The sequence below is a fragment of the Stegostoma tigrinum genome, unplaced genomic scaffold, assembly GCF_030684315.1.
Source record: "Stegostoma tigrinum isolate sSteTig4 unplaced genomic scaffold, sSteTig4.hap1 scaffold_102, whole genome shotgun sequence".
In the NCBI taxonomy this organism is placed as follows: domain Eukaryota; kingdom Metazoa; phylum Chordata; class Chondrichthyes; order Orectolobiformes; family Stegostomatidae; genus Stegostoma; species Stegostoma tigrinum.
Window position 1 is genome coordinate 713,746 of NW_026728054.1, and position 25,834 is coordinate 739,579.

Here is a 25,834-nt window from a genome sequence, read left to right on the forward strand (position 1 = left end):
AGGACAAAAAGTATGGAAATGGTCAGGAGTCTCACTTCAGCTGCAGCAGATAAGAAGGGTGGCTGTAAATGCCAGACTGAAGATCTTGTATTGAATTGCAGGGAGTGTATGAAACAAAGTGAATGAGTTTGTGGTGCAGATTGAAATTGACAGATACATCACTCTGGGTATCACAGAGAGGTGGTTGTTAGGGGATAAGTGTTGGGAACGAAATAGCCAATGATTCATGTCCGATAGAAAGAACAGGCAAATGGGCAGTGATAACAAAGTGTGGAGCTGGATGAGCACAGCAGGCCAAGCAGCATCTCAGGAGCGTAAAAGCTGACGTTTTGTGCCGAGACCCTTCTACTTCTGTGTGTTCATCCTGATCCACACTTTGTTATCTTGGATTCTGAAGCATCTGCAGTTCCCATTATCTCCGATACAAATGGACAGAGATGCCAGGGTTGGCTTGTCAGTAAGAAATGAGGTCGCGCTGAAGGAACCACAGCTCTTGTGCTTGTTTATTAATGACTTGGAGGAAAGAGGTGCATGTGCTGTGGCTAAATTTGCAGATGACTGAAAAAATATTTAGAAAGACAAGGCATGGCCCAGAAACAGAGATTTACCGGGATGTTACTTGGATCGGAATGTATTAGCTATAAGGAGGGTTTGGTGGAAGTGCTGTGTCATGATAAATGTAATGAGATCAACCATGATCTCACCGAATGATGGAGGAATATTCAATGGGCCAAATGGCTTTTTTTGTGAGTCTTCTTGTTTGACAATGCATTCATGAAGGTGTTTTTTTTTTCTCTCTTGGATAAGATGTGAAAATGAAATGTATACGAGATAATGGGAACTGCAGATGCTGGAGAATCCAAGACAACAAAATGTGAGGCTGGATGAACACAGCAGGCCAAGCAGCATCTCAGGAGGACAAAAGTGCTCCTGAGATGCTGCTTGGCCTGCTGTGTTCATCCAGCCTCACATTTTGTTGTCATGAAATGTATACACTTCCTTTTCATCTGGGAATAAATAATTGTTCTGAACGATTTCCATTGACTAATAGCAATCTGTCAAGCTTCGCAATGTAAAGAGATTTTTAGCTTCTTTTTCATTGTAAAGGTATTCTTTGGAATTAATTTGGCATATATTATTTGCATCTCAGGAAGTATGTTCATCACTGCATCTCAAAAAGTGCTCTGTTGTATAACAACAGCTTTTTAAAGATCACTTCAATGGTTGTGATTTTCAGTTGCCATAACACACATTAAATTACACTGTTGGCCAATCTGTCCATGATTATTTCATTATCTTATGTTTCAAACAGACAAGGAAATATTGGTGATGCAATGAAGAGTTTGATTCTCAAATATAATTGCTGTTATAGTTTCCACTTGGAAGAAAGATTCACATCAAATTGACTGGTCAAGTAAATGGGACACTGACTGTGAGTACTTTGAATGTTCGAGTTATTCCTGAAATGAAAGTTATGACCTTGATGATTTCTCTTTCATGCAGATATGAAGAGACTCTTTTAAAATATCCTCTAGGTTAGTGGTTCAGGCATAAAAGTGTGATATGTATATTTATGTATATACATGTACATGCGTAATCTGAAAAGATAATGAGTATAAATCACTTGTTACAAGGTGAGAATGAGTTATCCAGATAGTAAGAACTGCCAATGTTGGTGTCTGAGAAAACATATTGTGGAGCTGGAGGAACACAGCAGGGCAGGCAGCATCAGAGGCTCAAGAAAGTTGAGGTTTTGGATCAGGACCCTTCCTGAGAAATGGAGGGTGGAAGGGAGCTCAGAAACAAATAGCATGGAGAGGGAGGAGGTGCTGGGGAAGGTAGGTGGGATGGTAATAAGTGAGTACTATCCAGATTGGAACAGATTTTCCCCAGGGGGTATTGAATACGAATTCCAAATCACTCTCAAAATCTTAGTGACTGTTAACGTTGATGTTTTTTGTCTGTGTGTTTCATTAATTGCATGACAGTTGAATGGTTCGTTGAGAGTGAGGAACCTATGGACTCTCACACACCAAGATGGAATTTAGTTCGAAGAGTGACTTCAAAATAGTTGCTTGCTTTTAAAATCTTGACCGTTTTTGCTGTCCAGTTGAATGAATTTAGCTCATACTGCTTCAATAGGAATTAGTGTTTAATAGGAACATATTTGTGAAACTTACAGTTTCGCAAGTTTTAGCTTAAACTGGTGGAGACTTTCGGTGCTTGCAAAAAGGCTCACCTCTCCATTAATACCGAAGGAAAATTGGAGTTTAAAAGTAAGTTCACCCGCTGTCAGGGAATGAAATGTTCATGTTGACTCGAACATAATTTTTAAAAAAGTCATATATTTGTGTAACACTGAACTCAAATTAAAATTTGGATATGCTAGTTTTACAGATGGTTGGATATTGAATTCATTTTAAATGAGTGTGAAGATCACTTTAAATCCAGCATATTTGTGAAGAAAAGAAATAGCATGTCAAATAAAATTACCTGCATGACTCTTCATAGCCCTATATGTAGAATTTCATTCCGAACTATGAGACAGTTGTGACCCCATACGACCTCAGTGCTCATGGCAAGAGTAAGACTCCTGTTTGACGTGGTGTGCACTGCATGGAATGGCGGCAACATCAGATTCATTGATGCTTGAGAATCAAAAGAATATGACAATAAGATTTAAAATCAAAATCTCATTGAACACTTCAAGAAACGTATTACAGGAAGAGGGGGAAAGCATGTATGACTAATAGAAGGTGGTGGCGCAGATCACATAGACCTGTGTGCTAAAACTTAGCACAAATTTCACATTGAATGGAACAGTTTAAACAGGCTGGAGGAAGCAGACATGCCAGCCCAAACTTTTTGAATTTGAGCGTTCTGTTCGTAAACATCAGCAAAATTGTGGGAAACATGTTTATTCTTTCTCTTTTATTGCACAGAACCATACGATTAGACTGTTTTGATGAGGAATTTAAAGATTATGTGTCCCATCCGTTTGACTCACAGTTTGGTACCATAGGTTGGTACGATCTTCGTTCGAGAAGGAAAAGGGATGTTCCAGATACAGAAAATCGTTAAACCATTTACTACAAAGTCCGTTTCTGGTTAGTATTAATTAATGCAGTTAACATTTTTAGATTGACATGATTGCACAATGGAGTCAATAAGAAAATTCCATCTGATATTCCACATAAATTTTAAGTGGATATTAAAGCAGCTCATTTCTTTTTCACGCTGTATGCTGCTTTCAAGAATGGTTGTCTTATTGTCGAAATGTTTAGCATTGACTCCATGGCTTCTTCCATTAGCTCACATTGAAACACATGTTTCTTCAGCCAAAAATGCACGTTTACTCGGTGTAGCTTGACTAACCTTCCCCTGTGGTCGTTCCCCTGAAATCCCCTGCAGTAGCTCCCCTGAAAAACAAGTATACCATTTTGGATACTGTTCCGGGGGATGACTTCGCAGGGGTATGCAGTAGGGTGCAGGTCTCTGGCACAGAGTCTGTCCCTCTTGCACAGAAGGGAAGCGGGGATAGGAAGAGAGTGATAGTCATTGGGGACTCAATAGTTAGAGGCACTGATAGAAGATTTGCCGGGAACGAAAGAGACTCACGATTGGTGTGTTGCCTACCAGGTGCCAGGGTCTGTGATGTCACGAATATCCTGGGTGGGAAATTGGCTCGTGCCATTCGGTTGGATTTAAACGAGCTCAGAAGGGGGATGGGAAACTGAGGTGTAGTCCGAGTACACAGGAGGATGAGCATAGGGAGGACATGGTCAGGACCTCACTGTCACAGAAGTGTGCTGGCAGACAGCAAGCTGGATTGAAGTGTGACGACTTTAATGCCGGGAGTATCCGGAATAATGTAGGTGAGCTTGCAGCTTGGATAGGTACCTGGGACTTCGATGTTGTGGCCATTTCGGAGGCATGGATAGAGCAGGGTCAGGAATGGATGTTGCAGGTTCCAGGGTTTAGATCTTTCATTAAGGTCTGGGAAGGTGGTAAAAGAGGGGGAGGTGTGGCTTTGTTGGTCAAGGACAGTATAACGGCGGCTGAAAGAACCTTTGAGGACTCGTCTACTGCGGTTGTATGGGCTGAGGTTGCCAAGGAAGGTTTGTCGACTGAGTCAGTGTGGGTGGAAGTTCGGAACAACAAGGCAGCAGTCACTTCACTGGGGGTTTTCTACAGACCCCACATAGCAGTTGGGAGATCGAAGAACTCATTGGCCGGCAGATTGTTGAAAAGTGCAAACGTATCAGGGTTGTTGTTGTGGGTGACTTCAACTTCCCCAATATAGATCGAAACCTTCTTAGTGCAGATGGTTTGGATGGAGCCGTTTTTGTCAGGTGTGTTCAGGAGGGTTTCCTGACTCAGTATGTGGACAGGCCGACGAGGCAGGAGGCCATTTTGGATTTGGTGCTGGGGATGAGCCAGGACACGTGTCAGATCTCGTGGTGGGAGAACACTTTGGCGACAGTGACCGCAAGAGCCTCCCATTTACCATCGCCATGGAAAGGGAAAGGAGCAGTTACCAGGGGAAGATATTTCACTGGGGTCAAGGAAACTATGATGCTGTCAGACAGGAGTTGGGAAGTACAGATTGGGAGCAATTGTTCCACAGAAAGGGCGCAGCAGACATGTGGAGGCTGTTCAAGGAGCAGTTGTTGCGAGTGATGTATAAATTTGTTCCTCTGAGACAGGGTAGAAGGGGTAAGATTAAGGAGCCTTGGATGATGGGTACAGAGGTGCTTCTTGTCAAAAAGAAAAGGCAGCGTACGTAAGGTGGAGGAAGTGAGGGTCTAGCACAGCTTTAGAGTATTACAGGCCTGCTGGGAAGGAGCTCAAAAGATATTGCCTGTCCAATTGTTACCTGTTACAACCTTTGCGTCCACGCTTGCTCATTCAATGGTGTCAAGATGCCAGCAGTGCATGTACCTTCTCCATCCCCTAATGCCATCAGCTCACACAAGACATAGCCCATACTTAAAATCTTCTGATCAACCAAAGTTCATTGTAATGGACATTTTAGTTATCTGTCATGAAACGAAAACTGATTCTGACTGGCATGACCTGCAGTGCAAATGAATATAATCTGCGAAACGAGATTCCTTATGGGCTTGCAGCTGCTACAAATAATTGCTTTTCAAAGACGTTGCATACATACATTTTTTTCTCCTATCACCTTAGATTTTTTTTTGCTTATGCATGTTGTGTGGGTTTCCAGTCAGGCGCATAAACACAGGTTGATGCAGTCACTGTTAAAACACGGTATTGAAGGAGAATTTGTGATCTTTGGAGTTTCATTCCAGTGAATGAAGGAGTGCACCATCAAGCCACTTCAGAGCATTACTGGCGACAAATTGTTGCAAGTTTTCAAGTGTTACCGATGGTCACATCAAATATGGCCTTTTTGTTGTTGTGCTATTCATCTTAACTGCAACATATCTAGTATTTAGGCTTGGAAACTATTTCAAGTTTTTTGATTTACTTGTTCAAAATCATTTATGATTGTTGTCATGATATCTACAATATGTTATTTTGATTGGACTTAGAGGATTGGATCTGTCTTAATGGAAATAATGTATGCGCTTATAAAACCCCTTCTGGGCAAGGTAGTTGCTCAGTGGTCAGAGCTGCTCATGCACTGGGGAGCCAATTGAAATTCCAGTCTTGGGTAACTATCTGTGTGGAATTGACATGTCCTCCCCGCGTCTGCGAGGGGCTTCCACCAGGTGCTGCAGTTTCCTCCCATTGTTCAAAGATGTGCAGGTCCTTATATGTGATTTGTGAAGCATTTCTTAAATGTTTCAATCCTGCCAGCATCCAGTGCCTTGGACAAAATAACTGGAGATGAATAAAAGATACTGTGCCTTTTGACACCATTTCCTGCTGGATTTTCATCAGTCCTGCTTTATATCAGTGACAACTTCCATGACCTTTTTTGATGCTCTGTCTGAATTGACAGTCTAGTTCCAAATATTTGTTGTGCAGTATTTCAAGGTCTCTGTTCTCGCACACCCACGAATGTCCACTTCAAAAGATACTTCCATATCATAGAATCCCTACGGTGTGGAAACAAGCCCCTTTTGACTCAAGAAGTCCACGGTCACCCTCCAAAGAGCGTCTCACCCTGACTCATCCCCCGACCCTTTCCTCAGTAACCCTACATTTCCCATGACTAACACACCTAATCTACACATCCCTAAACACAATGGGCAAGTTTGGCATGGCCCATACATTGAGCCTGCGCATCTTTGGACTGTGGGAGGAAACCAGAGCACCCAGCAGGAACCCATGCAGGCATGGGCAGAATGTACAAACTCCGCACAGAAGATCGTCCAACGGTGGGATCGAACCTGGGTCCCTGGCGCTGTGAATCAGCAGTGCTAACCACTGAGCCACCGTGCTGCCCTTGGAGTTAGACAGAGCTTGCTTGTTCCTGGGTGGCCTCAAATTGCCAACCTCCACTTAGTGGCAAAAGTGCTGACCAACTGCCCTCATCTTCACTGGTTTTTGCTTTGTATCATTGAATTCAATCCTTAAAACTCTATGATAAATATTTAAATTTCCATTGATATGTGAGCGTTGTTTTTAGTACGCAATATTGGTTTATTATGTTTCATTGGTACATAATGAATATTTTATGTATATGCAAATAGGCAAGTTGGTAACGATGCAGCCCACAGACCTGGAGGATAATAACACTGTCCTTCAATCACCCACGATGCCCTCTGCAAATTGGTAGAAAACAAAATTTTCTATAAAATTCATCTCTCCTCCCGTCAGTCGATCAAAATTAATTCAGGATTTTGTCCAGGCCAATAACCGTAAGATTACACGAGCCTAAACAAAACTACTGGCTCATATTAGTTCAGTAAAGTGAAAGGGCAACAATAGAGGTAGTAGGAACTGCAGATGCTGGAGAATCTGAGATAAGAAGGTGTAAAGCTGGATGAACACAGCAGGCCAAGCAGTATCATCCGGCTCTACACCTTGTTATCTCAGATTCTCCAGCGCCAATTTTCTGAAGTCGGGTCTCGTCCCGAAACATCAGCTTTCTTGCTTCTCTGATGCTGCTTGACCTGCTGTGTTCATCCAGCTCTCCACCTTGGGCAACAATAGAGTATGCTTTAAGTCACTAGATATGTTACATGGGTTTGTCTTCCTTAGGGTGGAGTTAGTGGAACCGAAAAAGATGTCTCCCTCACAGCGTTTGTGACAAAAGAATTGCATCGTTCCTTGGCGGCCTTTCAACAGAAGAATATTCAGAGATTTCCCGAGTGGTAAGAATGTAACTTCTTTTACTTCTCTTTATCTCACTTTTTCCAACAATTGGAAAATAGATTTTAGAAATAACGTCGAGCTGATGAAGTGTGAAAAGAAGAATAATTCCAAGCAGTGGTGGGAGTAGGTCAGTGAGGTGGGAGGAGTGGATAGGTGGGAGAGAAGGCGGACAGGTCATGGAGGCGGGGATGAGGGGAGGAACTAGTCTTGGGATGAGGCTGGCGGGTGGGGAGATTTTGAGGGTGGCCAAGTCCACATTGAGGCTATTGAGTTGGAAGCTCCCGAGGCGGAATGTGAGGTGCTGCTCCTCCAGTTTCTGGGTGGTCTGGTTGTGACACTGGAAGAGGCCCAGGATGGACATGTCATTCAGGGAGTGGGAGGGGGAGTTGAAGTGATGCAATGATTTGGATATGAAAATAGAAGGTGTGGTTAGTAAGTTTCCCAATGATTGAAGGTGTAGTAGCCAGCCAAGAAGGTCACCTCAGAATACAATGGGACATTGACAAGGGCCAATAAACTGAGGAATGGCAGATGGTGTTGAGGTTAGACAAATGTGAGGTGCTACATTTTGGAAAGGCAAATCAGGGCAGCACGTATACACTGAAGGTTGTGGGGAGTGTTGCTTAATAAAGAGACACTGGAGTGCAGTTTCGTAGTTCCATCAAAGTCCAGCCACCGGTAGAAAGGATATGAAGGAGACATTTGGTGTGCTCGCCTTTATCGGTCAGTGCATTGAGAATAGGAGTTGGGAGATCACTTAGCAGCCATATAGGACGTTGGTTCGGCTGCTTTTGGAATACCGCAATCGATTTTGGTCTCCTTGCGAGAGGAAGGATGTCGGCGCACCATTGAGGGCCGAAGGGCCTGTTCTGCGCTGTATTCTTGTATGTTGTAAACTTGAAAGGGTTCAGAGAAGATCTACAAGGATGTTATGAGCATCGGAGGTTGAAGGTATACCGTGGGCTTGAACAGGCAGCTATTTCTTGGAACTTTGGAGTTCAGGGCTGACCATATAGAAGTTTATACAATTACGAGGGATGTGGATAGAGCGAACAGCCAAGATCTTTTCCCCGGGTTGCTGGAATCCAAAACTGGAGGGAATAGGTTAAAAATGAGAGAGGGAAGATTTAAAATGGACCGGATTTTTTTCATAGTGGTGCATGTATGGAGTGAGCTGCCAGAGGAAGTGGTGGAGGCTTGTACGTTTAAAAGGCATGTGGATGGGTATATGAATAGGATGGGTTGAGAGGAATATGGGCCAAATGCTGGCAAATGGGACTAAATTAATTTAGGATATCTGGTCAACATAGACAAATTGGGCCAAAGGATCTGTTTCCCGACTGTACATCTCTCTGATTCTAAGTGTCTTTTTTCTTAACCACGTGGCCCATAATTCGAAAAACTTGAATCAGGATTTGGGAATGTGACAATTCTAATTGGATCTGTTTGATGAAATTAACTCTGTCGGTAATGGTGGTGGAATTATGATTCGTCAAATTTGAGTTTATTGCAGCATCTTATAGAATAGAGGAGACACATGTAATCAAAATGGAAAATCAAAACTTGGTAAAATTTTGCATTGGAAATACATGACAAGCCATTGGAGGAGATTCATGACCATTGCATTCAAGTGAGAACAACAAATGCGATTCAGTGACTCAGTGAAACGGGATGCAGTGACTCAGTGAAATTGGATGCAGTGACTGTGTGAACTGGGATGCAGTGACTGAGGGTAATGGGATGCAGTGACTGAGGGTAATTAGATGCAGTGACTGAGTGAAATAGGATACAGTGACAGCGGGAAATGGGTTGTAGTGACTGCGGGAAATGGGTTGTAGTCACTGAGGGAAATGGGATACAGTGACTGATGGAAATGGGATGCAGTGACTGATGGAAATGGGATGCGTTGACTGATGGAAAGGAGATGCAGTGACTGTGGGAAATGGCATGCTGTGTCTGAGGGTAATGGGATGCAGTGACTGAGGGGAATGGGATGCCGAGACTGATTGAACTGGGTTGCAGTGACTGAGTAAACTGGGATGCTGTGACTATGTCTAATGGGATGCAGTGACTGAGGGAAATGGGATCCAGTGACTGTGGGAAATGGGTTGCAGTGTCTGAGTGAAATGAGATGCAGTGACTGAGTGAAATGGGCTGCAGTGAATGTGTGAACTGGGATGCAGTGACTGATGGAGATGGGATGCTGTGACTGAGTGAAATGGGATGCTGTGACTGAGGGTAATGGGAGGCAGTGACTGAGGGAAAGGTGATTCTGTGTATTTGGGAAATGGGATGCGGTGACTGTGGCGAATGGGATGCAGTGACGGTGGGAGATGGAATGCAGTGACTGAGTGAAATGGGATGCTGTGACTGAGGTTAATGGGATGCACTGACTGAGGGAAAGGAGATGCAGTGACTGTGGGAAATGGCATGCTGTGACTGAGAGAAATGGCATGCTGTGACTGACGGTTTTGGGATGCAGTGACTCTTAAATGGGATGCAGTGACTGCGTGAAGTGGGCTGCAGTGACTGTGCGAAATGGGTTGCAGTGACTGAGTGAAATGGGATGCAGTGACTGAGTGCAATGGGATGCAGTGAATGAGTGCAATGGGATGCAGTAACGGAGGAAAGGCGATGCGGTGACTGTGGGAAATAGCATGCTGTGTCTGAGGGGAATGGGATGCAGTGACTGTGGAAATGGGATGCAGTGACTGTTAAATGGGCCGCAGTGACTGAGTGAAATGGGCAGCAGTGACTTGGTGAAATGGGATGCAGTGACTGAGGAAAGGAGATGCAGTGACTGTCTGAAATGGGACGCAGTGACTGAGTGACCTGGGATGCAGTGACTGAGTGACCTGGGATGCAGTAACTGAGTGAAATGGGATGCAGTGACTGAGCTAAATGGGATGCATGACTGATGGAAATGGGATGCAGTGACTGAGGGGAATGCGATGTAGTGACTGAGGGGAATGCGATGCAGTGACTCATGGAAATGGGATGCTGTGACTGAGGGAACGGAGATGCAGTGACTGAGTGAAATGGGCTGCAGTGACTGAGGGAAATGGATGCCCTGACTGAGGGTAATGGGATGCAGTGACTGTGTGAAATGGGCTGCAGTGTCTGTGCGAACTGTAATGCAGTCACTGTGTGATCTAGGATGCGGTGGCCAAGTGAAATGGGGTGCAGTGGCTGAGTGAAATGGGATGCAGTGGCTGAGTGAAATGGGATGCAGTGGCTGAGTGAAATGGGATGCAGTAATTGGTGAAAATGGGATGCAGTGACTGTGGGAAATGGGATGCGGTGACTGACAGTAATTGGATGGAGTGACGGACGGTAATGGGATGCAGTGACTGAGGGAAACGGGACGCAGTGTCAGAGTGAAATAGGATGCAGTCAATGAGTGAAATGTCCTGCAGTGATTGAGTGAAGTGGGATGCAGTGACTGAGGGAAATGGGATGCAGTGGCTGAGTGAAATGGGATGCACTGACTCTTGGAAATGGGATGCAGTGACTGTTGGAAATGGATTGCAGTGACTGTTGGCAATGGGATGCAGTCACTGTTGGAAATGGGATGCAGTGACTATGGGAAATGGGATGCAGTGACTGAGGGAAAGGAGATGCAGTGACTGTGGGAAATGGCATACTGTGACTCAGGGTAATGGGATGCAGTGACTGAGGGGAATAGGATGCAGTGACTGAGTGAAATGGGATACTGTGACTGAGGAAAGGAGATGCAGTGACTATGGGAAATGGCATGCAGTGACTGAGTGAAATGGGATGCAGTGACTGATGGAAATGGGATGCAGTGACTGATGGCAATGTGATGCAGTGTCTGAGGGAAATGGGATGCTGTGACTGAGCGTACTGTGATGCAGTGACTAAGGGTAATGGGATGTAGTGACTGATGGTAATGGGATGCAGTGACTGGGAAATGGGATGCAGTGACTGTGGAAATGGGATGCAGTGACTGTTAAATGGGCCGCAGTGACTGAGTGAAATGGGCAGCAGTGACTGAGTGAAATGGGCAGCAGTGACTTGGTGAAATGGGATGCAGTGACTGAGGAAAGGAGATGCAGTGACTGTCTGAAATGGGACGCAGTGACTGAGTGACCTGGGATGCAGTGACTGAGTGACCTGGGATGCAGTAACTGAGTGAAATGGGATGCAGTGACTGAGCTAAATGGGATGCATGACTGATGGAAATGGGATGCAGTGACTGAGGGGAATGCGATGTAGTGACTGAGGGGAATGCGATGCAGTGACTCATGGAAATGGGATGCAGTGACTGAGTGAAATGGGCTGCAGTGACTGAGGGAAATGGATGCTCTGACTGAGGGTAATGGGATGCAGTGACTGTGTGAAATGGGCTGCAGTGTCTGTGCGAACTGTAATGCAGTCACTGTGTGATCTAGGATGCGGTGGCCAAGTGAAATGGGGTGCAGTGGCTGAGTGAAATGGGATGCAGTGGCTGAATGAAATGGGATGCAGTGGCTGAGTGAAATGGGATGCAGTAATTGGTGGAAATGGGATGCAGTGACTGTGGGAAATGGGATGCGGTGACTGACAGTAATTGGATGGAGTGACGGACGGTAATGGGATGCAGTGACTGAGGGAAACGGGACGCAGTGTCAGAGTGAAATAGGATGCAGTCAATGAGTGAAATGTCCTGCAGTGATTGAGTGATGTGGGATGCAGTGACTGAGGGAAATGGGATGCAGTGGCTGAGTGAAATGGGAGGCACTGACTCTTGGAAATGGGATGCACTGACTCTTGGAAATGGGATGCAGTGACTCAGGGGAATGGGATGCAGTGACTGAGGGGAATAGGATGCAGTGACTGAGTGAAATGGGATACTGTGACTGAGGAAAGGAGATGCAGTGACTATGGGAAATGGCATGCAGTGACTGAGTGAAATGGGATGCAGTGACTGATGGAAATGGGATGCAGTGACTGATGGGAATGTGATGCAGTGTCTGAGGGAAATGGGATGCTGTGACTGAGCGTACTGTGATGCAGTGACTGAGGGTAATGGGATGTAGTGACTGATGGTAATGGGATGCAGTGACTGGGAAATGGGATGCAGTGATTGATGGAAATGGGACGCAGTGACGAAGTGAAATGGGACGCAGTGACTGATGGAAAGGAGATGCAGTGACTCTGTGAAATGGGATGCAGTGACTGAGTGAAATGGGATGCAGTGACTGAGTGAAATGGGATTGCCGTGACTGTGGAAAGGAGATGCTGTGACTGAGGGAAATGGGATGCAGTGACTGAGGGAAATGGGATCCTGCGACTGAAGGTAATGGGATGCAGTGACTGAGGGTAATGTGATGCAGTGACTCTGTGAAATGGGATGCAGTGACTGAGTGAAATGGGATGCAGTGACTGAGTGAAATGGGATTGCCGTGACAGATGGAAATGGGATGCCCTGACTGAGTGTAAGGTGAAGCATGGAGTGAAATGGGATGCAGTGGCTGTGTGAAATGGGATGCAGTGGCTGTGTGAAATGGGATGCAGTGGCTGTGTGAACTGGGATGCAGTGGATGTGTGAATAGGGATGCAGTGACTGAAGGAAAGGAGATGCAGCGTCTGTTTGAAATGGGATGCTGCGACTCAAGTGAATGGGATGCCGTGTCTGTGGGGAATGGGATGCAGTGACTGTGGGGAATGCGGTGCAGCGACTGTGGGGAATGAGATGCAGTGACTGAGATAAATGGGATGCAGTGACTGATGGAAATGGGATGCAGTGAATGAGGGAAATGGGATTCAGTGACTGTGGGGAATGGGATGCAGTGACTGTGGTGAAGGAGATGCAGTGACTGAGGGAAATGGGATGCAGTGACTGAGGTACTGGGAAGGAGTGACTGAGTTCATGGGGATGCAGTGCCCGAGCGGACTTGGGGTGCAGTGAGTGAGGGAAATGGGATACAGTGCCTGAGTGAAATGGGATGCAGTGCCTGAGTGAAATGGGATGCAGTGACTGAGTGAAATGAGATGCAGTGACTGAGTGAAATGGGATGCAGTGCCTGAGTGAAATGGGATGCAGTGACTGAGTGAAATGAGATGCAGTGACTGAGTGAAATGAGATGCAGTGACTGAGGGAAATGGGAAGCATTGACTGAGTGAAATGCGATGCAGAGACTGAGGGAAAGGAGATGCTGTGCCTATGGGAAATGGGATGCAGTGAGTGTGGGAAATTGAATGCAGCGGCTGTGAGATACGGGAAACAGTGACCGAGGGAAATGGAATGCAGTGACTGAGTGAAATGTGATGCAGTGACTGAGTGAAATGTGATGCAGTGACTGAGTGAAATGTGATGCAGTGACTGAGTGAAATGTGATGCAGTGACTGAGTGAAATGTGATGCAGTGACTGAGGGAAATGGGATGCAGTTTCTGAGTGAAATGTGTTGCAGCCACTGAGTGAAATGTGTTGCAGTCACTGAGTGAAATGGGACGCATCACTGAGTGAAATGGGACGCAGTGACTGAGGGAAATGGGATGCAGTCACTGAGTGAAATGGGATGCAGTGACTAAGTGAAATGGGAAGCACTGACTGAGTGAAATGCGATGCAGTGACTGAGTGAAATGAGATGCCTTGTTTGATGGAAATATGATGGAGTAACTGACGGAAATGAGATGCAGTGACTGAGTGAAAAGTGATGCAGTGACTGAGTGAAATGGGATGCAGTGACTGAGGAGAATGGGATGCAGTGACTGAGATGAATGGGACGCATTGACTGATGGAAATGGGATGCAGTGACTGAGGGAAAGGAGATGAAGTGACTGTGGGAAATGGCATACTGTGACTAGGGTAATGGGATGCAGTGACTGAGGGGAATGGGATGCAGTGACTGAGTGAAATGGGATACTGTGACTGAGGAAAGGAGATGCAGTGACTATGGGAAATGGCATGCAGTGACTGAGTGAAATGGGATGCAGTGACTGATGGGAATGGGATGCAGTGTCTGAGGGAAATGGGATGCTGTGACTGAGCGTACTGTGATGCAGTGCCTGAGGGTAATGGGATGTAGTGACTGATGGTAATGGGATGCAGTGACTGGGAAATAGGATGCAGTGATTGATGGAAATGTGACGCAGTGACTAAGTGAAATGGGACGCAGTGACTGATGGAAAGGAGATGCAGTGACTGAGTGAAATGGGATTGCCGTGACTGTGGAAAGGAGATGCAGTGACTGAGGGAAATGGGATGCAGTGACCGAGGGAAATGGGATGCAGTGACTGAGGGAAATGGGATCCTGCGACTGAAGGTAATGGGATGCAGTGACTGAGGGTAATCTGATGCAGTGACTGAGTGAAATGGGATGCAGTGACTGAGGGGAATCGGCTGCAGTGAATGAGGACAATGGGATGCAGTGACTGGGAAATGGGATGCAGTGACTATGGGGAATGGGACGCAGTGACTGAGGGAAATGGGATGCAGTGACTGAGGGAAATGGGATGCAGTGACTGAGTGAAATGGGACGCAGTGACTGAGTGAAATGGGATTGCCGTGACGGATGGAAATGGGATGCCCTGACTGAGTGTAAGGTGAAGCATTGAGTGAAATGGGATGCAGTGGCTGTGTGAACTGGGATGCAGTGGCTGTGTGAATAGGGATGCAGTGACTGAGGGAAAGGAGATGCAGTGTCTGTTTGAAATGGGATGCTGCGACTCAAGTGAATGGGATGCCGTGTCTGTGGGGAATGGGATGCAGTGACTGTGGGGAATGGGGTGCAGCGACTGTGGGGAATGAGATGCAGTGACTGAGATAAAGGGGATGCAGTGACTGATGGAAATGGGATGCAGTGAATGAGGGAAATGGGATTCAGTGACTGTGGGGAATGGGATGCAGTGACTGAGGAAAATGAGATTCAGTGACTGAGATAAATGGGATGCTGTGACTGATGGAAATGGGATGCAGTGAATGAGGGAAATGGGATTCAGTGACTGAGTGAAATGGGATGCAGTGACTGTGGTGAAGGAGATGCAGTGACTGAGGGAAATGGGATGCAGTGACTGCGTGAAATGGGATGCAGTGACTGAGGTACTGGGAAGGAGTGACTGAGTTCATGGGGATGCAGTGCCCGAGCGGACTTGGGGCGCAGTGAGTGAGGGAAATGGGATACAGTGCCTGAGTGAAATGGGATGCAGTGCCTGAGTGAAGTGGGATGCAGTGACTGAGTGAAATGAGATGCAGTGACTGAGGGAAATGGGAAGCATTGACTGAGTGAAATGCGATGCAGAGACTGCGGGAAAGGTGATGCTGTGACGATGGGAAATGGGATGCAGTGAGTGTGGGAAATTGAATGCAACGCCTGTGAGATACGGGAAACAGTGACCGAGGGAAATGGAATGCAGTGACTATGGTGAACGAGATGCAGTGACTGAGTGAAATGTGATGCAGTGACTGTGTGAAATGTGATGCAGTGACTGAGTGAAATGTGATGCAGTGACTGAGTGAAATGTGATGCAGTGACTGAGTGACTGAGGGAAATGGGATGCAGTCTCTGAGTGAAATGTGTTGCAGCCACTGAGTGAAATGTGTTGCAGTCACTGAGTGAAATGGGACGCATCACTGAGTGAAATGGGACGCAGTGACTGAGGGAAATGGGATGCAGTCACTGAGTGAAATGGGATGCAGTGACTAAGTGAAATGGGAAGCACTGACTGAGTGAAATGCGATGCAGTGACTGAGTGAAATGAGATGCCTTGTTTGATGGAAATATGATGGAGTAACTGACGGAAATGAGATGCAGTGACTGAGTGAAAAGTGATGCAGTGACTGAGTGAAAAGTGATGCAGTGACTGAGTGAAATGGGATGCAGTGACTGAGGAGAATGGGATGCAGCGACTGAGAGAAATGGGATGCAGTGACTGGGAAATGGGATGTAGTGATTGATGGAAATGGGACGCAGTGACTAAGTGAAATGGGACGCAGTGATTGATGGAAAGGAGATGCAGTGACTCTGTGAAATGGGATGCAGTGACTGAGTGAAATGGGATGCAGTGACTGAGTAAAATGGGATTGCCGTGACTGTGGAAAGGTGATGCAGTGACTGAGGAAATGGGATGCAGTGACTGAGGAAATGGGATGCAGCGACTGAGGGAAATGGGATGCAGTGACTGAGGGAAATGAGATGCCGAGACTGAGTGAACTGGGATCCAGTGACTGATGGAAATGGTATGCAGTGACTGAGGGAAATGGGATGCACTGACTGACGGAAATGGAATGCAGTGTCTGTTGGAAATGGGATGCTGCGACTGAAGGTAATGGGATGCCGTGACTGAGGGTAATGGGATGCAGTGACTGAGGGTAATGGGATGCAGTGACTGAGTGAAATGGGATGCAGTGACTGGGAAATGGGATGCAGTGACGATGGGAAATGGGACGCAGTGACTGAGTGAAATGGGACGCAGTGACTGATGGAAAGGAGATGCAGTGACTCTGTGAAATGGGATGCAGTGACTGATGGAAATGGGATGCAGTGACTGATGGAAATGGGATACAGTGTCTGACGGAAATTGAATGCAGCATCAGTGAGAAACGGGATGCAGTGACTGAGAGAAATGGGATCCAGCGACTGAGGGAAATGGAACGCCGTGACTGAGGGAAATGGGATGCAGTGACTGAGTGAAATGGGAAGCAGTGACTGATGGAAATTGGACGCCGTGACTTGGGGAAAGGAGATGCAGTGACTGTGGGAAATGGGATGCAGTGACTTACGGAAATGGGATGCAGTGACTGAAGGAAATGGGATGAAGTGACTGAGTGAGATGGGATGCAGTGTCTGAGTGAAATGGGATGCAGTGTCTGAGTGAGATGGGATGCAGTTAATGAGTGAAATGAGATGCAGTGACTGATGGAAATTGGATGCACTGACAGAGTGACATGCGCTGCAGTGCCAGATGGAAATGTGATGCAGTTACTGTGGGACATGGGATGCAGTGTCTGAGGTACTGGGAAGGAGTGACTGAGTTAATAGGGATGCAGTGCCCAAGGGGGCTTGGGGTGCAGTGACTGATGGAAATGGGATGCAGTGACTGAGTGAAAAGAGATACATTGACTGAGTGAAATGGAATGCAGTAACTGAGGGAAATGGTATGAAGTGACTGAAGTTAATGGGATGCAGTGACTGAGTGAAATGGGATGCAGTGCCTGAGTGAAGTGGGATGCAGTGACTGAGTGAAGTGGGATGCAGTGACTGAGTGAAGTGGGATGCAGTGACTGATGGCAATGGGATGCAGTAACTGAGGGACATGGGATGCAGTGACTGAGGGACATGGGATGCAGTGACTGAGGGAAATGGGATGCAGTGACTAGGTGAAATGGGATGCAGTGACTGAGGGACGTGGGATGCAGTGAATGAGGGACGTGGGATGCAGTGACTGAGGGAAATGGGATGCAGTGACTGGGAAATGGGATGCAGTGATTGATGGAAATGGGACGCAGTGACTAAGTGAAATGGGACGCAGTGACTGATGGAAAGGAGATGCAGTGACTCTGTGAAATGGGATGCAGTGACTGAGTGAAATGGGGTGCAGTGACTGAGTGAAATGGGATTGCCGTGACTGTGGAAAGGAGATGCCGAGACTGAGGAAATGGGATGCAGTGACTGAGGGAAATGGGATGCAGTGACTGAGGGAAATGGAATGCAGTGACTGACGGAAATGGGATGCAGTGCCTGTTGGAAATTGGATCCTGCGACTGAAGGTAATGGTATGCAGTGTCTGAGATAAATGGGATGCAGTGACTAATGGAAATGGGATGCAGTGAATGAGGGAAATGGGATTCAGTGACTGAGATGAATGGGACGCATTGACTGATGGAAATGGGATGCAGTGACTGAGGGTAATGGGTTGCAGTCACTGAGTGAAATGGGATGCTGTGACACTGTGGAATGGGATGCAGTGACTCAGTGGAATGTGACGCATTGACTGAGGGAAAGGAGATGCAGTGAATGTGGGAAATGGGATGCTCTGACTGAGGGTAATGTGATGCAGTGACTGAGGGCAACGCGATGCAGTGACTGTGGTGAATGGCATGCAGTGAATGAGGGATAGGAGATGCAGTGAATGTGGGAAATTGGATGCAATGACTGATGGAAATCAGATGCAGTGTCTGAGGGAAATGGGATGCAGTGACTGAGGGAAATGAGATGCAGTGGCTGAGTGAAATGGGATGCTCTGACTCTTGGAAATGGGATGCAGTGACTGTTGGAAATGGATTGCAGTGACTGTTGGCAATGGGATGCAGTCACTGTTGGAAATGGGATGCAGTCACTGAGTGAAATGGGATGCTGTGACACTGTGGAATGGGATGCAGTGACTGTGGGAAATGGCATACTGTGACTCAGGGTAATGGGATGTAGTGACTGAGGGGAATAGGATGCAGTGACTGAGTGAAATGGGATACTGTGACTGTGGAAAGGAGATGCAGTGACTACGGGAAATGGGATGCAGTGACTGAGTGAAATGGGATGCAGTGACTGAGGGTAATGGGATGCAGTGACTGATTGAAATGGGATGCAGTGACTGATGGAAATGGGATGCAGTGTCTGAGGGAAATGGGATGCTGTTACTGAGCGTACTGTGATGCAGTGACTGAGGGTAATGGGATGTAGTGACTGATGGTCATGGGATGCAGTGACTGAGAGAAATGGCCTGCAGTAACTGAGTGAAATGGGATGCAGTGACTGAGGAAAGGAGATGCACTGATTGTGGGAAATGGGAAGCAGTGACTGAGTGGAATGTGAAGCATTGAATGTGTGAAATGAGATGCAGTGACTGTTTGAAATGGGATGCAGGGGCTGTGTGAACTGGGACACGGTGACTGTGTGTACTGGGATGCAGTGGCTGAGTGAAATGCGATGCAGTGACTCAGGTACTGGGAAGGAGTGTTTGAATTAAGAGGGATGCAGTGCCCGAGCAGGCTTGGAGTGCAGTGACTTAGGGAAATGGGATACAGTGCCTGAGTGAAATGTGATGCACTGACTGAGTGGAATGGGATGCAGTGACTGAGTGGAATGAGATGCAGTGGGGAGTGAAATGGGATGCAGTGAATGAGTGAAATGCGCGCAGTGACTGATAGAAATCGGATACAGTGACTGATGGAACTGGGATGCAGTGACTGACGGAACTGGGATGCGGTGACTTTGTGAACTGGGATGCAGTGGCTGAGTGAAATGGGATGCAGTGGCTGAGTGAAATGGGATGCAGTGGGGAGTGAAATGGGATGCAGTGACTGGTGGAAATGAGATGCAGTGACTTAGGGAAAGGAAATGCAGTGTCTGTGGGAAATGGGATGCAGTGACTGAGGGTAATGGGATGCAGTGACTGAGGGTAATGGGATGCAGTGACTGAGGTACTGAGAAGGAGTGACTGAGCTAATAGAGATGCAGTGCCCGAGCGGGCTTGGGGTGCAGTGACTGAGTGAAATGCGATGCAGAAACTTCAGGAATGGAAATGCAGTGTCTGTCGGATATAGGATGCTGCGACTGAGGGAAATGGGATGGAGTGACTGACGAAAATGGGATGCAGTGTCTGAGCGAAATGGGATGGAGTGACTGACGGAAATGGGATGCAGTGTCTGAGCGAAATGGGATGCAGTGACTGAGTGAAATGGGATGCAGTGACTGATTGAAATGGGATGCACTAACTGAGGGAAGTGGGATGCAGTGACTGAGGGAAATGGGATGCAGTGACTGAGGGAAATGGGATGCAGTGACTGAGTGAAATGAGATGCAGTGACTGATGGAAATGGTATGCAGTGACTGTGGGAAATGGGATGCAGTGACTGAGGGAAATGGGATGCAGTGTCTGTTTGAAATGGGATCCTGCGACTGAAGTTAATGGGATGCAGTGACTGAGGGTAATGGGATGCAGTGACTGAGTGAAATGGGATGCAGTGACTGAGGACAATGGGATGCAGTGACTGAGGACAATGGGATGCAATGACTGAGGGCAATGGGATGCAGTGACTGAGGGTAATGGGATGCAGTGACTGAGTGAAATGGGATGCAGTGACTGGGAAATGGGATGCAGTGACGATGGGAAATGGGACGCAGTGACTGAGTGAAATGGGACGCAGTGACTGATGGAAAGGAGATGCAGTGACTCTGTGAAATGGGATGCAGTGACTGATGGAAATGGGATGCAGTGACTGATGGAAATGGGATACAGTGTCTGACGGAAATTGAATGCAGCATCAGTGAGAAACGGGATGCAGTGACTGAGAGAAATGGGATCCAGCGACTGAGGGAAATGGAACGCCGTGACTGAGGGAAATGGGATGCAGTGACTGAGTGAAATGGGAAGCAGTGACTGATGGAAATTGGACGCCGTGACTTGGGGAAAGGAGATGCAGTGACTGTGGGAAATGGGATGCAGTGACTTACGGAAATGGGATGCAGTGACTGAAGGAAATGGGATGAAGTGACTGAGTGAGATGGGATGCAGTGTCTGAGTGAAATGGGATGCAGTGTCTGAGTGAGATGGGATGCAGTTAATGAGTGAAATGAGATGCAGTGACTGATGGAAATTGGATGCACTGACAGAGTGACATGCGCTGCAGTGCCAGATGGAAATGTGATGCAGTTACTGTGGGACATGGGATGCAGTGTCTGAGGTACTGGGAAGGAGTGACTGAGTTAATAGGGATGCAGTGCCCAAGGGGGCTTGGGGTGCAGTGACTGATGGAAATGGGATGCAGTGACTGAGTGAAAAGAGATACATTGACTGAGTGAAATGGAATGCAGTAACTGAGGGAAATGGTATGAAGTGACTGAAGTTAATGGGATGCAGTGACTGAGTGAAATGGGATGCAGTGCCTGAGTGAAGTGGGATGCAGTGACTGAGTGAAGTGGGATGCAGTGACTGAGTGAAGTGGGATGCAGTGACTGATGGCAATGGGATGCAGTAACTGAGGGACATGGGATGCAGTGACTGAGGGACATGGGATGCAGTGACTGAGGGAAATGGGATGCAGTGACTAGGTGAAATGGGATGCAGTGACTGAGGGACGTGGGATGCAGTGAATGAGGGACGTGGGATGCAGTGACTGAGGGAAATGGGATGCAGTGACTGGGAAATGGGATGCAGTGACTGAGGGACATGGGATGCAGTGACTGAGGGACATGGGATGCAGTGACTGAGGGACATGGGATGCATCGGCTGAGTGAAATACGATGCAGTGACTGAGGAGAATGGGATGCGGTGACTGAGGGAAATGGGATGCAGTGACTGGGAAATGGGATGCAGTGATTGATGGAAATGGGATGCAGTGACTAAGTGAAATGGGATGCAGTGACTGATGGAAAGGAGATGCAGTGACTCTGTGAAATGGGATGCAGTGACTGAGTGAAATGGGATGCAGTGACTGAGTGAAATGGGATTGCCATGACTGTGGAAAGGAGATGCAGTGACTGAGGAAATGGGATGCAGTGACTGAGGAAATGGGATGCAGTGACTGATTGAAATGGGATGCACTGACTGAGTGAACTGGGATGCAGTGACTGATGGAAATGGTATGCAGTGACTGAGGGAAATGGGATGCAGTGACTGACGGAAATGGAATGCAGTGTCTGTTGGAAATGGGATCCTGCGACTGAAGGTAATGGGATGCCGTGACTGAGGGTAATGGGATGCAGTGACTGGGAAATGAGATGCAGTGACTATGGGAAATGGGACGCAGTGACTGAGTGAAATGGGACACAGTGACTGATGGATAGGAGATGCAGTGACTCTGTGAAATGGGATGCAGTGACTGAGTGAAATGGGATGCAGTGACTGAGTGAAATGGGATGCAGTGACTGAGGGAAATGGAATGCCGTGACTGAGGGAAATGGGATGCAGTGACTGAGTGAAATGGGAAGCAGTGACTGATGGAAATGAGACGCCGTGACTTGGGGAAAGGAGATGCAGTGACTGTGGGAAATGGGATGCAGTGACTTACGGAAATGGGATGCACTGACAGAGTGACATGCGCTGCAGTGCCAGATGGAAATGTGATGCAGTTACTGTGGGACATGGGATGCAGTGACTGAGGCTCTGGGAAGGAGTGACTGAGTTAATAGGGATGCAGTGCCCGAGGGGGCTTGGGGTGCAGTGACTGAGGGTAATGTGATGCAGTGACTGAGTGAAATGGGATGCAGTGACTGAGGGGAATCGGCTGCAGTGAATGAGGACAATGGGATGCAGTGACTGGGAAATGTGATGCAGTGACTATGGGGAATGGGACGCAGTGACTGAGGGAAATGGGATGCAGTGACTGGGAAATGGGATGCAGTGACTGAGTGAAATGGGATTGCCGTGACGGATGGAAATGGGATGCCCTGACTGAGTGTAAGGTGAAGCATTGAGTGAAATGGGATGCAGTGGCTGTGTGAAATGGGATGCAGTGGCTGTGTGAACTGGGATGCAGTGGCTGTGTGAATAGGGATGCAGTGACTGAGGGAAAGGAGATGCATTGTCTGTTTTAAATGGGATGCTGCGACTAAAGTGAATGGGATGCCGTGTCTGTGGGGAATGGGATGCAGTGACTGTGGGGAATGGGGTGCAGCGACTGTGGGGAATGAGATGCAGTGACTGAGATAAATGGGATGCAGTGACTGATGGAAATGGGATGCAGTGAATGAGGGAAATGGGATTCAGTGATTGTGGGGAATGGGATGCAGTGACTGAGGGAAATGGGATTCAGTGACTGAGATAAATGGGATTCAGTGACTGAGATAAATGGGATGCAGTGACTGATGGAAATGGGATGCAGTGAATGAGGGAAATGGGATTCAGTGACTGATGGAAATGGGATGCAGTGACTGAGGGAAAGGAGATGCAGTGACTGTGGGAAATGGCATACTGTGACTCAGGGTAATGGGATGCAGTGACTCAGTGGAATGTGACGCATTGACTGAGGGAAAGGAGATGCAGTGAATGTGGGAAATGGGATGCTCTGACTGTGGGTAATGTGATGCAGTGACTGAGGGCAACGCGATGCAGTGACTGTGGTTAATGGGATGCAGTGAATGAGGGATAGGAGATGCAGTGAATGTGGGAAATTGGATGCAATGACTGAGGGAAATGGGATGCAGTGACTGATGGAAATCAGATGCAGTGTCTGAGGGAAATGGGATGCAGTGTCTGAGGGAAATGGGATGCAGTGACTGAGGGTAATGGGATGCAGTGACTGAGGGTAATGGGATGCAGTGACTGAGGGGAATGGGATGCAGTGACTGAGTGAAATGGGATGCAGTGACTGAGGGTAATGGGATGCAGTGACTTTGTGAAAATGGATGCAGTGACTGAGGGGAATCAGATGCAGTGAATGAGGACAATGGGATGCAGTGACGGCGGGCAATGGGATGCAGTGGCTGAGTGAAATGGGATGCAGTGGGGAGTGAAATGGGATGCAGTGACTGGTGGAAATGAGATGCAGTGACTTAGGGAAAGGAAATGCAGTGTCTGTGGGAAATGGGATGCTGCGACTGAGGGTAATGGGATGCAGTGACTGATGGAAACGGATGCAGTGACTGAGTGAAAAGGGATGCAGTGACTGAGGTACTGGGAAGGAGTGACTGAATTAATCGGGATGCAGTGCCCGAGCGGGCTTGGGGTGCAGTGACTGAGTGAAATGGGATGCAGTGACTTAAGGAATGGAAATGCAGTGTCTGTGGGAAATGGGATGCTGCGACTGAGGGAAATGGGATGGAGTGACTGACGGAAATGGGATGCAGTGACTGAACGAAATGGGATGCAGTGACTGAGTGAAATAGGTTGCAGTGACTGAGTGAAATGGGATGCAGTGACTGAGTGAAATGGGCTGCACTGACTGAGGGAAGTGGGATGCAGTGACTGAGGGAAATGGGATGCAGTGAATGTGGGAAATGGGATGCAGTGACTGAGTGAAATGAGATGCAGTGACTGATGGAAATGGGATGCAGTGTCTGAGGGAAATGGGATGCTGTGACTGAGCGAACTGTGATGCAGTGACTGAGGGTAATGGGATGTAGTGACTGATGGTCATGGGATGCAGTGACTGAGGGAAATAGCCTGCAGTGACTGAGTGAAATGGGATGCAATGACTGAGGAAAGGAGATGCAGTGACTGTGGGAAATGGGAAGCGGTGACTGAGTGGAATGTGAAGCATTGAATGAGTGAAATGAGATGCAGTGACTGTTAGAAATGGGATGCAGTGGCTGTGTGAACTGGGATGCGGTGACTGTGTTAACTGGGATGCAGTGGCTGAGTGAAATGCGATGCAGTGACTCAGGTACTGGGAAGCAGTGACTGAATTAATAGGGATGAAGTGCCCGAGCGGGCTTGCGGTGCAGTGACTTAGGGAAATGGGATACAGTGCCGGAGTGAAATGTGATGCACTGACTGAGTGAAATGGGATGCAGTGACTGAATGGAATGGGATGCAGTGACTGAGTGGAATGGGATGCACTGACTGAGTGAAATGGGATGCAGTGTCTGATTGAAATGGGATGCAGTTAATGAGTGAAATGGGATGCAGTGACTGATGGAAATTGAATGCAGTGACAGAGTGACATGACCTGCAGTGCCTGATGGAAATGGGATGCAGTTTTTGTGGGACATGGGATGCAGTGACTGAGGTCCTGGGAAGGAGTGACTGAGTTAATGGGGAGGCAGTGCCCGAGCGGGCTTGGAGTACAGTGACTGAGGGAAATGGGATACAGTGGCTGAGAGAAATGGGATGCACTGTCTTCGTGAAATGGGATGCAGTGGCTGAGTGAAATGGGATGCAGTAACTGATGGAAATGGGATGCTGTGACTGATCGAAATGGGATGCAGTGACTAACAGTAATTGGATGGAGTGACGGACGGTAATGGGTTGCAGTGACTGAGGGAAATGGGACGCAGTGTCAGAGTGAAATAGGATGCAGTCAATGAGTGAAATGGCCGGCAGTGATTGAGTGATGTGGGATGCAGTGACTGAGGGAAATGAGATGCAGTGGCTGAGTGAAATGGGATGCTCTGACTCTTGGAAATGGGATGCAGTGACTGTTGGAAATGGATTGCAGTGACTGTTGGCAATGGGATGCAGTCACTGTTGGAAATGGGATGCAGTGAGTGTGGGAAATGGGATGCAGTGACTGAGGGAAAGGAGATGCAGTGACTGTGGGAAATGGCATACTGTGACTCAGGGTAATGGGATGTAGTGACTGAGGGGAATAGGATGCAGTGACTGAGTGAAATGGGATACTGTGACTGTGGAAAGGAGATGCAGTGACTACGGGAAATGGGATGCAGTGACTGAGGGTAATGGGATGCAGTGACTGATTGAAATGGGATGCAGTGACTGATGGAAATGGGATGCAGTGTCTGAGGGAAATGGGATGCTGTTACTGAGCGTACTGTGATGCAGTGACTGAGGGTAATGGGATGTAGTGACTGATGGTCATGGGATGCAGTGACTGAGAGAAATGGCCTGCAGTAACTGAGTGAAATGGGATGCAGTGACTGAGGAAAGGAGATGCACTGATTGTGGGAAATGGGAAGCAGTGACTGAGTGGAATGTGAAGCATTG

At 47.4% G+C, this 25,834-nt stretch overlaps 1 protein-coding gene across 3 annotated transcripts in view; it reads left to right on the forward strand.

The window, feature by feature from the left end:
• Positions 1-25,834, forward strand: part of LOC132207571 (uncharacterized) — a 369,490-nt gene that overhangs the window by 178,868 nt on the left and 164,788 nt on the right. For 2 of the 3 annotated variants that reach the window (XM_059643522.1, XM_059643524.1), the window contains exons 1-2: positions 2,977-3,107; positions 7,177-7,289. The exons of the other annotated variant lie outside the window; for it this stretch is intronic. The gene's annotated coding sequence lies outside the window, so the exon portion shown is untranslated. Of the gene's footprint in view, positions 1-2,976; positions 3,108-7,176; positions 7,290-25,834 lie in introns of those variants that run through there. 3 annotated transcript variants of the gene reach the window in all.